Source organism: Myripristis murdjan, chromosome 12 (assembly GCF_902150065.1).
Source record: "Myripristis murdjan chromosome 12, fMyrMur1.1, whole genome shotgun sequence".
NCBI classification, from domain to species: domain Eukaryota; kingdom Metazoa; phylum Chordata; class Actinopteri; order Holocentriformes; family Holocentridae; genus Myripristis; species Myripristis murdjan.
In genome coordinates this window covers 13,490,029-13,504,579 of record NC_043991.1, presented here as the reverse complement: position 1 = coordinate 13,504,579, position 14,551 = coordinate 13,490,029, and the positions used below count along the sequence as shown (strand labels likewise).

The following is a 14,551-nucleotide window of genomic DNA, read 5'->3' as shown; positions in this document are numbered from 1 at the left end:
TAGCTTTGGTATGATACAGAGAATATCAGAGCAACTTGTTCTGTGAGTTACTCAAGTGTTTTGACATAATGAGTGATTTAAAGAGCCTTGAATTGAATTCCTTTCATTCATGACTGGAGCCTGCATAGTGCTAGTTCACCTTTTGGAAATGAAGATTCATTTGGATAGGTCTGACCAGTTGTATTTGTCTTTGTTCATTTAATATCCATTGAACTTCTTGACTGTCTAAATGTGACACCTTCAAAAACATTTTTAAGGTGTCACATTTAGATAGTCAAGTAGAGTTGCATCTAACTGATTTCCAAAAATGCAAAAAAGACATGCTTTCTGGTCTGTTCATTTGAATTACAAAAAACAAATTGCAATGAGTAATTTCTTATTCTTTGAGCCAACAGATTCAAAAAAATGTTTTCCCATTACCTATAAAAAAGAAAAGGTCTGTACAATAACCCAGTCGAAGACCCTACCCAGGTAGAAAAGTAAATGAGAAAAAACAAATAAAATTACATTTAAAAGAGTGAGAGAGATGGAAAGAAACAAAGCAGTTGGAAATGAAAATAAGATAGAAAAGGGAAAATGAAAGAAATGGGGAAAGTGCTTATATGATCATGACAAGTATCTGAGATCTTGCACAAAAATATAAATCTTTGGTGCCACTCTCAGTGCTTCCTGTGTTTCAGTAAAACAAAGCATTTATTGTAAAACAGACAAATAACACCTTTGATGAAACATGTTGACATGGACCAGCTCTGACTTTATTGTCAGGTGTCAAATCACTGAATGAACACATTAAGAGCACAGGGCCTGAGTCAAATGTAGCTGCCAAAAATAAATTTCTCAGGTTAGTGGTGTTGCAGAGGTATTTCATTTTTGTGTAGCACTCCTTTCAGGCAGCACAGGGGCTGCGAAGCTCTGTATTGCTTTCCAATACAGAGATGCGTGCCCACACATCTCCTTTTAGCATAGAAGTAAACTGTTTTTTCCACGGCACGCACAGTACTGCCGCTGTGGGCTATGCATGGCAAATTCTGGTCACTCACTCATAGACGTTTTGTAGGATCTTTTTGGGACGCATGTGCAATACGGCCTAACTGCTTAGACGTGATTGTTGAGCTGGTACAACAAGGAAATGCCAAAACCAGACTGGTGTATGCTTTGTTGGTCTGTGCGGTTACAAGCGTCAATACGTCACTCTTGTTGTCCTGCTTATGTGACTCACCCCGTGGGGTGTGTTTTTCAAACCACTACCACCACATGGTTACCTTTTACAGCCAATGGAAATAAAAGAATTGGAATGTCAGTATGTTGAAATCATATTACTAAGCTCACCCTCTGTATGTTGGTTTGTAGGAGGAACATTCTGGGGTAGAATGGCCATAGTTGCTTCTACTGGTCAGTAGACAGCGTTTTCCCCATAGCATCTAGCATATTTCCGAATGCCTTTGTGTTTTGTGCTTACCCATGTTGATAGTTGCTTGGGGACCATGCCTGTTGAGGTTGGGCAATAGTGTTCACATTCACACTGTTCTACTGACCCCCAGTGATTGCTTATGGGAGATATTATAGTCCAGGGTTTTATATTCTTTCATTGCAATAACAAGGCTTGGACATAGAGTATTGTCCTTTTTGCCTTTAGCTCTTTAGATGGGAGAAGATCATTAGCAGAAACAAACAAAAGATAGAAGGCCAAACACACAGCAACTTTGCCAATCTGGCAGTATTTTGGCTTCAAGTCAAATGGTGAAGTTGAACCAGAGGACACAAGCCATATTTAGGCTGTACACTGGCTAATCTGTGGCACAGTGCTGCAAAGTAAAAAGTTTTTATAGTGTATCAAATTCATCCAACTGGGTCTCTGTTGTTGCGCCTAAGAAGTGAACATCATGTTATGCTCTCTGTCACAACAGACACTACTGTACTCTAAGCAATTAAAATAAAATCAGACTGTACCGTTTGGTCCAAACTTGTATTCACTTTGTTCACAGTTCTGTGTTTTTTTTTTTTTTTTTTAAAGCCACAGTTCGATTTGTGCCACGGTTTGGCTCAAAAACGTTGAACAGAATCAGATTTTTAAGTTTTTTTCTTTCCAGTTACAACTTAAACCAACAATTCAACACAAAAAAGTTGAATCATGCCTTTTGTTAATGTTCTGTAAGACTTGTGTAGCGTAACAACAGAAAACCTTTGTACATAGCTTGTGGAAAAGTCAATGATTTGGCCAAACCTTATTATTAATCAGAAGCATTGCTGAATGGTCCACATTATGAAAGTGTCAGCTGTAATTTCACATCATGCAAAAAAAAAAAAAAAAAAAATGTTGTGATGAATCGAGGATGCAGCATCATGGTTTTCAGCTTCAGTACAAAACTCCCAACAGCAGGCAACAGAGAGGTGTCAGGAAAAATAAATAGCAGGCTTTTTGTAGGATGGAAATAGGTAGAGCTGCAACTAATGATCATTTTCATTATCGATGAGTCTGTCGATTTATGTTCTTGGTTAATCAATTAGTTGTTTGGTCCATAAAATGTCAGTGTCAATACCAATTTCCCTCAGGGATCAATAAAGTATTTCTGATTCTGAAAATGGTGAAAAATATTTCACAATTTAGCACAGCCCTAGGTGACATCCTCAAATGTCTTTCTTTGTCCCGACCAACAGTCCCAGACCCAAAGATGTTTAGTTTACTGTCATAGAGGACTAAAGAAAACACAAAATATTCAATACGTCTGAGAAGCTGCAGTCAGAGAATTTGGAAATTTTCAGAAAAAAGACTCAAAACAATTAATCCATTATCAAAATAGTTGGTGGTTTTTTACTTATTTATTTATTTATTTACTTTATTATTCAGTAGTTGGCAGCTGATTGATTTTTCAACTAATCAGTGCAGCTATAGACATGAGCTTACTTTACTGAGGAAAATAATGCTCTGCAGGCTGCATTTAAGGTCTTTTTCCCCTGTAAAAAATTGTCTTAGCGTTAAGAAGAATATGAAGATTGCAGATAGATTCGATCCATTGCTGATCCCTGGTGACATCATCCATCATCCCTCCGTTAATGCCTAGAATATGTTGTAATTATGTGGTTACGAGTAGTTTATGGCAGATTGGAAAGAGAGGTTGAATTGTTTCCCAGTGTACAAAGAGTGGTGTGATTGTTGGCTGATGGCTTTTACAAGCGATCCGGCACTATTCAATAAATCCTCTCGCACTGAGTGTGTATTGTGGTAGGCATGATGATCGATGTAGTAATTATTTCAAGTTTGTAGGCCTGATCAATGTGCTGTGACAGACCTTTTTGGTTTGTGATAATAATGTTTCTACTTGCCTCTTAAGGTGATAGTTTGGATTCTTACTCCTCCATGCGAGTGTGATGCATCTACTAAGTTTGGTCCATTAACTCCTTCCCTGTTGCAAGGAGGAGAGCTTCACCAGGAGTGCACAGTTCCAAAATGAATGAAGTAGATCCAAACCGGGAAACAACACCAATTTAAGAGGTGATGCTGATGCTGATGTTGTTTTGAACGGTGCACAGCAGAACACCTTTGTTTTGGTTTCACTTTCAAGACTCTTTTCAGAAAGGTGGTTTCCAGGTTGGTAGAACTATTTTCAAACTACGTGGTGATAGTGGAAAGGCCATGGCAGAAAATAGTTCTGCCAGTTTGGAAACCTGCTGGCTGAAAAGAGCGCTCAAAGTGAAACCAAAACAAATAGATTTAGTGACATATATCAAACATGGTTGATGAGATATTTTGCACAACCCCTTGATCGGTGGCAGTTCAAGGAATCAAGGAATATTGAGTTGCCTGATGGCTATTGGTACAAATTAGTGCTTACACTGGTTTAGCCTACACTCACAGACTCTATATCATTTTTCAACGGGAACAGGACAATGGTTGGATATTATTTTGTTATTCAGTTGGATAATAGACCAAACACATGGGCCTAAGTCACTGCAGAGCTGTGCCAGTTGAAGAACTCATATAGTGTAACAAAATGTGCTACAACTGAATAGCTATGGGGTGCACAGTACGAATGATTGGTGTTAACACGTGTTTTTAAAGGAATAGTAAAACCAGTTAAAAACTTGGGATCTTGATCTTCATCTTCATCATCCACCATGATCTGAGAGTTCCTAAAAGTCAATAACTGTAATCAAAAAGGTTTTCTGTGTGCGTGCGTGCGTGCTTGTGTAAGGGCTGCATTTTCTACAGTAGGCCTAATACAGTACGTTCCAGCAGGGCTTTGTAGGCATTACCCTTGTAGGGTAGCAATATTTTACGACTCATCTGCCCAGCAAAGAGGAAAATATCCTGCTTATTGGAACTGAAATAGCAGCGGGTCTTACGTGTCCTGCAGCGACAATGTTGACAAATTATTCATAGCAAACACTTTGGAGGCTTGTAGTAATTGAGCTGATGTGAGAAAATCCAAATCTGACGCCCTTAGATTGAAGCGCTTTGCTAGTCCTCACCCTTTTCTGATATACCATTAGATCGGTATAATAATCCTCAGTGAATTGGAGGATTTATATCCAGGAACAGCACAAAATCACTAAAGTGTTACTACTGTTTTTGAGGCTAGTGGAAAACAACAGGTGCTGTTGAAGGTAGTCAGACAGGAGCAGGAGGAATCAAAACTGAGGTGGTGTCTGTTATGATTGGATCTCCCCACTCTTCCACGTGGGAGTATTTTTTTAATCCCCCCCCCCCCCCCCCCCCCCCCCCCCCCCCCCCCCCGGCAAAACCACTTGTTTTACTCGAGAAATCAGCTGAGAGGCTCTCTACACATTAGGAACATGTTTGATGTTGTTGCTATTTTCCAACCCCAGTGATGACAATAAAAGTACTTTAATGAAGCTTAATAAAACATTTTAGTTTGCGTTCCCTTTAAGTGAGCATACTGGCACAATGTGCTGTGGTTGCACAGTGTTACTGAGCAAATACATTGTTCATGAGTTGACTTATGCATTACAGTTAGAGAATCACCAAGCTTCTTTTTAGTATGTAGATGAGGTTATAGTGTTCTTTTCTGTTATGTATAGTATATTCAATTCAGGTTCAATTGAAATTGTGTTTTGGACTCACAAAAGTAGCATATAAATGATATAAAATGAAAAAGAAAATGAGACACACAAAATAAAGTCACAACAATTCATCATTCAGTTAAAAAACAGTACATATGTAGGCTACCTTGCCAGCGTTGTATGATGCTGTTCTCTGACTCATCCAAGTGACACATGAAATTGTACATCAGATGTCTTAGAAGTGATTCAAATGCAGAACACCCGAGAACACAAACGGTTGACTGGCACTGTGCCATATGGGAACCTGAAGCAGCAACCTCATGGCATCATAGTAAGTCACTATGAGCCTCCGCATACTACCTTTCCTGTAGCTACACCAGAGGTGAGCTGTGTACAGAGGTGTCCTGAAAGTTTTAAATGATGAATGTTTTACATTGACACAGAACACATTCTAAACTTCGGAAGCAACATTTTGGCCTGAGCATGTAGTTTACAACACTGCTGATAAATATATCAGTCATCATTGAAATCATGAAAGGAATATCACGCAAGTAAAACACAGGAAAAACTAATCTCTTATCCTCTTTGTCTCTGTCTATCTTTGTCATTCTGTGAGCACCTTCAGTAATTGCATTCAGTTGTTTCTGTAGGTCTTCAATATACACACTGAACAAAAGAGACAAAATTCCACCTTGGCGAGTGCTATTATTTACATGAAACGGTAGAGACAGAATTGCCCCATTTAACGGGCATTGTCAGAAACAATTTAAATATACGCACTGTATTTGAACATATTCAGTACCAATATAAAAACAGAGGAGGGTGGCATTACTATGAAGAGGGGCTTTGTAGTATACTGAAAGATTTGATTTAAAAAAGAAAGAAAGAAAGAAAACACTGCAAATTTTTTATAGTCCTGATTTTCCATGTCTGTTCCATGTTTGGTAAATGAACTACTCCAGTGCAGCCCAGTGCATTTGCTTCTTTAATTTAAAACTGCAGTCAGTAGAGTGTGAAAGTTGATAACTTCTGTGACCCTTCACTCTTTGAAGACCGTTTTTAGTCTTCAAAAGTGCCACACTGTGATTCAGGACATATCTTCACTGAGCAACTCCTGAAGCCCAGACTTTGAATATAGTTTGAAATTATCAGGAAATGAATATGATCCTTGGTATTGCTACGATCATTACAGCTTCTCCCCTGTGCCTGATCATCTGTATTGATCCTCAGGACACACTGACATGTGATTGTCTGTATCTGTTGATCCTAATGCTGCATTTACATGACTTACGATAATCCTGAGGCTGCGCTGGGATGTATTATGCCTCATCAAAACCAAGAAAGTGTTTTATCAGTTGATGGTGTCATTTTAGTCCTTCCTCCTCTGTCAGTCCGTCACATAAATTTGAAATTAAGGTGTGCTGGTTTTAATCATCTATTCCTTTTGATCCCAGAGTCACACTGAAATATATGATGATTCAACAGACTCAGGAGAGAATTTCCTATTCATTTGTGGTCATTTAAGCCCCTCACCCATTCTACGTTGGGTTTCTTTTTCTCTATACGGATCCCCATGTCTCATTGAGATGTTAAATCATTTATTTCTGTTGAGTGATGGCAGGTCAGATTTGGGGCAGAGTTTTGCATTGATAGGTGTCATCTTTGCCCCTGCCATTTTCCTAATTGGCTTTTTTAAATTGTATGTGTCTTTTGACCTTAAAGTTGCACAAATGTGACAGCTAACTAGGACACAATGTTTTGCTAATGTCTGCCACAAACTCAAGCCTAATACACCCCAAGGCAGATAGCAAGAAATTGAAACTAAAGAGTGCAAAGACACATCAAAGGAACAATGTAGGGGAGGTGTAGGTACTTTCATAGAGTCAAATAGGTCACATCCTATAGTGAATTACATGCTTATTCTTAGGGAATGTGACCTCTCACATCCAAAATTGGGTCAAACAATGCAGATAAATAAATCTTCATTCTCAGTTGAACACCCAATGGCAACTTGAATGAATGATAAAATAAGTGAAATGAATGGATTGCTATAATATGCGGGCGGCCCACAAGTCCATCAGTTTTGAGGTATTCATCCACATGTATATATCAGGACAGTTTTGAGTGACGTATTATTTTTGGCCAGTCATTCCCGGTCTCAACCAACCATTCGTCATAGCATTTGAAAAACCAAGTCCCCATCGTCGCCTGATGACCTAGCCCTTAATGGTCAAGTCATGCATGCAATTGGCTTGATGGAGGACGGTATTGGAATTGTGTTATTGAAAACCTAGTCTGTCAGCGAACAAGGACGTCTTATGGCACTTTGGGCTGCCATCCAGCTCTCAACAGTCCGGGATTGTATTTTGTTTTTAAATGTTCCATTCATCTATCTCACCCATGTTCTACAGGCTTCTGTGCACAGAATTCAGAGGAACCAGTTCGATACTAGAATATGAATTAGGTCTATGCCAGATAAGACGAGCCGTTTATATGCTTCCTATGTTTGACAGTGAGTCAGTGACATCAGAAGCATTTAGTTTTCAGCAAGAACACAATCATCTTCATAATATAATCACTTTTGTAAATACATAACATTTTTAGGGCCTTCTGATTGACAAGGCCTAAGCAGAACTGTCTTGTAGATAGTTGAACCTTTTTAGGTTAGGCCCTGCAAAGGAAAAACACCTGCATGGATGATGTTCCATATTTCCAAAGATTAACTATACTTTTAGAAGGTGTTACTTATGGCCTAGATCTTTTGGGTCAAGAATACACAGCCCCATTGTATTATGATATATCTGTAAAGATGATGCCTGTCCGAGTCTGCTTCTCATTAGGAGCAGTTGTGCTTTGAACACACAGGATAGGGCCACAAGTAGGAGATGAAGCATTGTCCTGGTGTCCTGTTTCAGCAGTGAGCTACATGTCACCCCTCCCCTCTTAGACACCCTCTAGTCATTCCTGTATTATTGAATCAATGAAAGAGACGGGGCAGGAGATTCTTGCTTTTTATCCTCAACACCACAATGAAACCTGCAAATTCCTAAGTCAGAGGTGCACCAGAATGAAAAGCAATTGAAAGAGCTAAATCCTTTTTATGCTAGCACTGTTTTTTCTCTCAATAGTAGGAACAAAACTAGTAGACCGGGGAAAGCCAGCTCATTGATACTGAGAACTGAAACTGTATTCACTGCAAGCTGCCAAAAAAAGACAATTTTTTAATGTGTGGGGCCTGTTATTTCTGCTGGACATTCAACACATAAGAAAATCCCTTTTTAGTAATTACCCAGCTGAAGCAAACTGTCTGAGTCATTGGCTGTCGGGTAGATGTTATGCTGTCCAAGGTTTGTTGAAAGGGTAAATTTGTGGCCAAAGCAAAATCCATTAAACTCTTGGCCCCTGCCGTGCAGCTCCATGCCGTGTTAATAACATGCTATCCTCTGAGCGCTTGCTCAATAGGAAGGCTTTCCTATATAGGCCTATTGATTATATTTTCACACCACACCCAGGTAAGCAAGCCACTCAAGACATTTTTTTAATTGGGCACTGTGATACACTTAGCTGGCTTTCAAAATTGGCATTTCTTGTCAGTGTCATTGACAAAAACAAAGATTTTAGTGAATGCTGGCATTGCCAACACAAATATTTTGGAAAGGCAACCTACATGACATGCTTAAGAGGTAGGCATCCCATTTGCAATCAGTTGTATGTTACATTTGCTTCACAAAACAAGCATATGGGAGTATAATCTTAGGCTAATGCTCCAGTGGAAAGTTAATCATTTCATGTTCTAGTATCGCACACTGAACAAAAGACAACACTGAACTCACCAAATGTAATGCCAATAAAAGATGCAGTTAGCATACTATACAGTTACGTCCGTAAGTATTTGGACATTGACACAATATTCATAATTTTGTCCGTGTACACCACCACAGTGGATTTGAAATGGAGTAATCAAGATGTGATTGAAGTGCAGATTTTTAGCTTTAATTTGAAGACATTGAGCAAAAATATGGCATTAACCGTTTAGGAATTATAGCCAGTTTTATACATTGTCACCCCATTTTCAGAGGCTCAAAAGTAAGATACTTGACTAAAAAGCAGTTTCATGACCAGGTGTGGCTGATTCCCTTATTATTCCATGACAAATTAAGAAAATAAAAGGTCTGGAGTTCATTCCAAGTGTTTGTGTTTGCATTTGCATTTGGTGTCTATGCAGGCGAAGGAGGCCAATCATTAGGCTCAAAAAGCAGAAAAAAAATTACCAGATAAATTAATGGTTTGATATATCCTGAAAAAGAAGGAATGCACTGGTAAGCTCAGCAACACCAAAAGGCCTGGAAGTCCACGGAAGACTTCTAATTTGACTGAAGAAGTCTTTCCCTGGTGAAGGAAGAACCCATTCACAACGTCTAGGGAAGTCAAAAATACTCTTGGGGAGGCAGGCAAATTACTTAATCAAATCTACAGTCAAGAGATGTTTGTGAGAAAATAAACACAGGATATACTGCAAGGTGCTAACCACTGGTGTCACTCAAGAACAGGAAGGTCAAATTAGACTTTGCAAAAACCATTTTAAAAGCCTGCCCAATTCTGGAACAAGGTTCTTTGGACATGTGAAAGAAAGACTTAACCTGTACCAGAACGATGGGAGGCGAAAATTGAGGGGAGAATGAAAGGAACAGCTCATGACCCAAAGTATAGCACATCATCTGTCCAGCATGGTGGAGGCAGTGTTATGGCATGGGCATGTATGGCTGCCAGTGGAACTGGGTCACTAGTGTTTATTGATGATGTGATGGCTGATGGAAGTAGGATAATTCTGATGTTTATAGGGCTGTGCTATCTGTTCAGATTCAGCCAAAAGCCACAAAACTGATAGGATGGCGCTTCACAGCTCAGATGGACAATGACCCAAAACATATTGTGACAGCAACCCACGAGTTACTGAAAGTAAACAAGTGGAATATTCTTCAATGCCCAAATCAGTCCCCAGACCTCAACCCAATTGAGCTTGCTTTTCACTCACTGAAGGCTGAAAGACCTACAAACAAGCAGCAACTGAAGGCCGCTGCAGTAAAGGCTTGGCAGACTGTCTCAAGGGAGGAAACTCAGAATTTAGTGATGTTGGGTTCCAGACTTCACTAGACTGCAAAGGATTTCCTTCAAATATTAAATATAATCCTTATAGTTACGTATAGTCTGTAAGAGGTAAACCACCAGCCAGTGAGAGCTAATAGTGTCAGTAGAACCGTGTGCCTCCAAATACTTTGTGGTGTAATTTGGGGAGGTAGGCTAAATGTAGATGAACTGCAGCCTTAATGCAAGAAGACAGGTCGATCAGTGATGATAAAGACAAACTGCCACTTTGGTGGAGGGTCCTCTTAACCCCAGATTGCATTCCTCAGCCATGGTTCGAGACCCATTGGAGACAGGTCAGGACCAGGGGTCAGCTCAGCACCTCTCAAGTGAAGACGGCATTTAACAATGCCAGCCTTGTCTTTGCCTCAGAAAAAGGCCTGTGTTATAAGGTTGCAAATAAGGTGTAGGCTATGTCAAGGCCCCAGATCATTGATATGGGTCGTATTTTTAACCTACAGCGCTGCCTGAGACATGGCATGCAGTCACTCTTGGCATGTTAATGTACATCTGTTTGTTTTCAAAAGATTATAGGATCCTAACAGGATGTTAATAAAACATCAAACATTGCATACATAATGTATACTGTTTCATAGCTTTTAATGCAATTTAAACAATATGGGGATTTATTTTTTTTTTTTATTTTTTTTTTTTTGCATGGCCTTGCATTTGCGGATGTACTTTACAAATAGAGCATTTTCAACTTTTTTCATGAATCAAATAGTGACATAGCCTAAATTTTAGACTCAACTTCAAAAGTTGTATTTAAAGCATAATTCCTAAGACTAGACAACCCCTAAACACATTTTGTTTTGTCTCTTCTTTAAAGTTAAGTTCAGAAGAAGCGAGTTTTATGAAGAAACTCAATTCCCTGTTTACAGATGCTGTTTGTGAAAATACTCAAACAGAATGCCCTGCACCACACTCCTTCCTGAACACCACCTGGTCAACTATACAAGCAAGATAGTACTGTATAAAATATAAGGATGATCAACTGGCAAAAATGCTTGCTAAGTGCCCCATTTGTGTCACCCCATACATTCTAAATATAGGCCTAGTACACATCACATGTCTGTTGACCACAACAGTACAGCCTGCTATAATTAGCCTCCAGACTCATTTAGCCTAGGAAAACTAGTTAGACAGGTTATTAGGATAGACAATTTGGTTGACTTTGTCTTCATGTCTTTGAATTCATCAGAGGATGTAAATAACATCTCTGTTAATCTATGCATATGAACATCAAAATCGCCAAGCTTTGTCAGACAAAGCATCTCCTTCCAATCTCATTAGCCAGTTCCACCCACTACAACTGTCCACAAGCCTATTGACAGCAACACAGAGATTACACAGAGAAAGAATGCAACACGTCATACTCCAAAAACCAGTTGATCCATCTCCATTAAAACAGTATTGTGTAAGGTAAGGTAAAGTAAGGTAACTTTATTCATACCCGAGGGTAGATTTGGTTGCAGTTCAAAGAGTTGGCTGCTTACACACACACACACACACACACACACACACACGTACGCACAGACAACATTTACAACATCGACAGAGACAGTGACATAACAGTGACAACAGTGCTCCAGACATGGAAACATGGATAAAAACTATATAAAAAGGTATAAGTATCAAAAGACAAAAGATACAATACAGAATAAAAGCCATCATGGCAGATACAAAAAACTAGGTCAGAATAAATAAATAAATAAATAGATTAAGAAGACTGTACAGTCCATAAGTTAATAAATTAGTGTGTAGTCCAACAATAGCCTAATTACTATTTAACATTTTGATGGCTGAGGGAACAAAACTGCCTCTGTATCTCTTTGTTTTGCAGACAGGCATTTTGTACCTGCGGCCTGATGGTCGAGGCTGAAATTCATCATACAGGCCTAGTGGGTGGGAGCCATCTTCTAAGATAGACCCAGCTAGCCTCTGTAGCTGCTTAGTATGTACGGATTCTGGGTTCAGCTATGGCTCTCCAATCAGCCTACTAGCCCACCTCACGGTTTGGTTCAGGAAGTTCTTATTTTTTAGAGAGAGATTGCTGAACCAAGACACCAGGCTAAAGGATATGACAGATTCAATGAAGCAGTGGTAGATCATGGTTAGCATTTTACTGTCAATGTGAAAGGAGGACAGTTTCCTCAGACAGTATGAACGCTGGTTCACCTTCTTGTATACAGCTTCACAGTTTGCCTCGAAGTTTAGCTTATTATCAATGATAGTCCCAAGGTATTAATAATTTTCTACACACTCCACTGTCTGACCCTTTATGATGGTGGGTTCCTTAGCCCTGGGGAGTTTTCTAAAATCAATATGCATATCTTTTGTTTTAGAAATGTTCATCTGTAGAAAGGACCTATCACACCAGTCTACAAAACCTTGTGCAAAGGTGCACCCTTGGCTTCTAATGTTCATCTGTAGAAAGAACCTATCACACCAGTCTACAAAATCCTGTGTAAAGGTGCCTCTTTGGCTTCTAATGGTCACCACATCAAAAGTACCTGTCAAGAAGATGCTGAGTATTTTTATGGTGTATGTGTATTTTTAGTTTGAATTGCAGCCCGTTCAGTCTCCATCACCTGCAGTCTATATACCATTAGTTCCTGGGCAACATGATGTTGCAGGATAAATTTTCACCTTCATTTTTTAAACATGGTCCCACCAGTGTATTGGAACATAGTAGATCAATTGTGGAAGCTGCATTGACTGCCTAATCAAATTCGAGACAAACAAAAAATTACAACCCTAATTTATTAGGACTGGGAAGCAAAATCCCATTTTGTTGCAAACCAAATCCACCATCTCTAGACTGGACCACATCAAAACACCTTTGCTTTACAGCCTTTTCCCCTCCTGTTCTTTTTTCAAATTCAACAAAGTTTGCAGTCTTAATTCAGTAACAAATTATTTCCTGCGCCATTCTCCCTTACTCTGCTGTGTGTGATTGATCTTTATGGAGCGGAGTGTGTGCAGTTGTGTGGAACACTGGCTGAAGCAAATGACAGCATAGAGCATGGAGAGCATGGCAGTGTTAGAGAGAAGAGATTTAAAGTGTGGCATCACTTAAAGTAGATTTTGTCAGTCTGTCCTCTGTCGCTGTGCTGTTATATGCTTAAGTAACTGCTGCTGGATTTGTGTCGTGTCACACAAGTTGATGTCACTCCCGACTCATCAAATCCAGCTGCTTGAGTCCAAGCTACTTCCAGTGTCTCACCTCTGATGCTTAGGGCTCATGAATTTGATGCTCAGGGATGCGGCCCTTGTGCACTCTATCAGGTTCAGTCAGTAAGGTATGTCTCAAATATGATGCTCCAATAAATATGCTGTCACAGTCGTGCATATAATGTAAAACCTCTCCCAAACATAACCCTTGGCGCATCTTGACCAGATATCTGATGAGATTCATAACAGCAATTCCTGACTAAACCTGATAACTGATTAAACTTAACAGAGCCCACATGATCTGCCTCCGTGAGCGTCAAATTCAGGCACCTATAGCTGCTTCTAGTGTCTAACCTCTGACCCCTGGGGCTCCTGCCCAAGCAGCTGGATTTGATGAGTCAGGATTGAGTTGCATCACATTGCATCACAACTGCACAGTTAAGTGCAGACTCAGTGAACAGCTGTGAGATGTATGTAGAGTTTTGAAGTAGTGGGTATTGCAAGTAACATTAAAAAAAAAAAAAAAAAAAAACTTTGTTGTTAACAGGTATTTTTTGTTGTCTAACTTTAAATAAACTCAATTACACATTTTTATATTTTAGCAAATCTCAATGCAGGTGTTAGCTCATCAAAATAAATGGTATGGAAATATGCTCATGCACACCTTAGTGTTTACCTTTTCTGTCTTTCATTTTGGTATAATATGCAAGGGAAATAATTCAGTTTATTATTGTGTTTGACAAATGCAGTAGTCACATGCAGAGAATAGGCAATGCAGAAGTCATTGTGTGCAGTGGCATGAAATAAATAACTTAAGGAATTTAATGTATTTGCTTATATAGCCAGTTATCAACATTTTAAATAGCTTTACCGCTGTAGGAAATATTTTTTGCATGTCCCACAAACTAAGAACTTCTCTAGTCAGAACTACAGTGTCCTCTATTATTTAACTGTAGCAGATTGCCTTTCCTTCTTGTATGATGGCTTGCAAAAGGTGGGTCTAAGCAAATGAACAAAGTAACATTTTAATGTTTTTTTTTTTTCTGTACTTCAGAAACCTCAATCAGCAAGGCATATCAAATATTAACTTTAAAGCACTGAGTTATGATATTCTCTTCACATCAGATATCACATAATCATTATGTGTGACTTGAATGCACCAGTGGCAGCTTTTCAGTGAATCAGGAATCAGATACTCAAAAATAAGACT

The 14,551-nt window shown here is 39.2% G+C and overlaps 1 protein-coding gene across 1 annotated transcript in view; it reads left to right on the top strand.

The window, feature by feature from the left end:
- sppl3 (signal peptide peptidase 3) overlaps positions 1-14,551 on the top strand; it is a 36,559-nt gene that overhangs the window by 4,063 nt on the left and 17,945 nt on the right. The gene's annotated exons all lie outside the window — the stretch shown is intronic.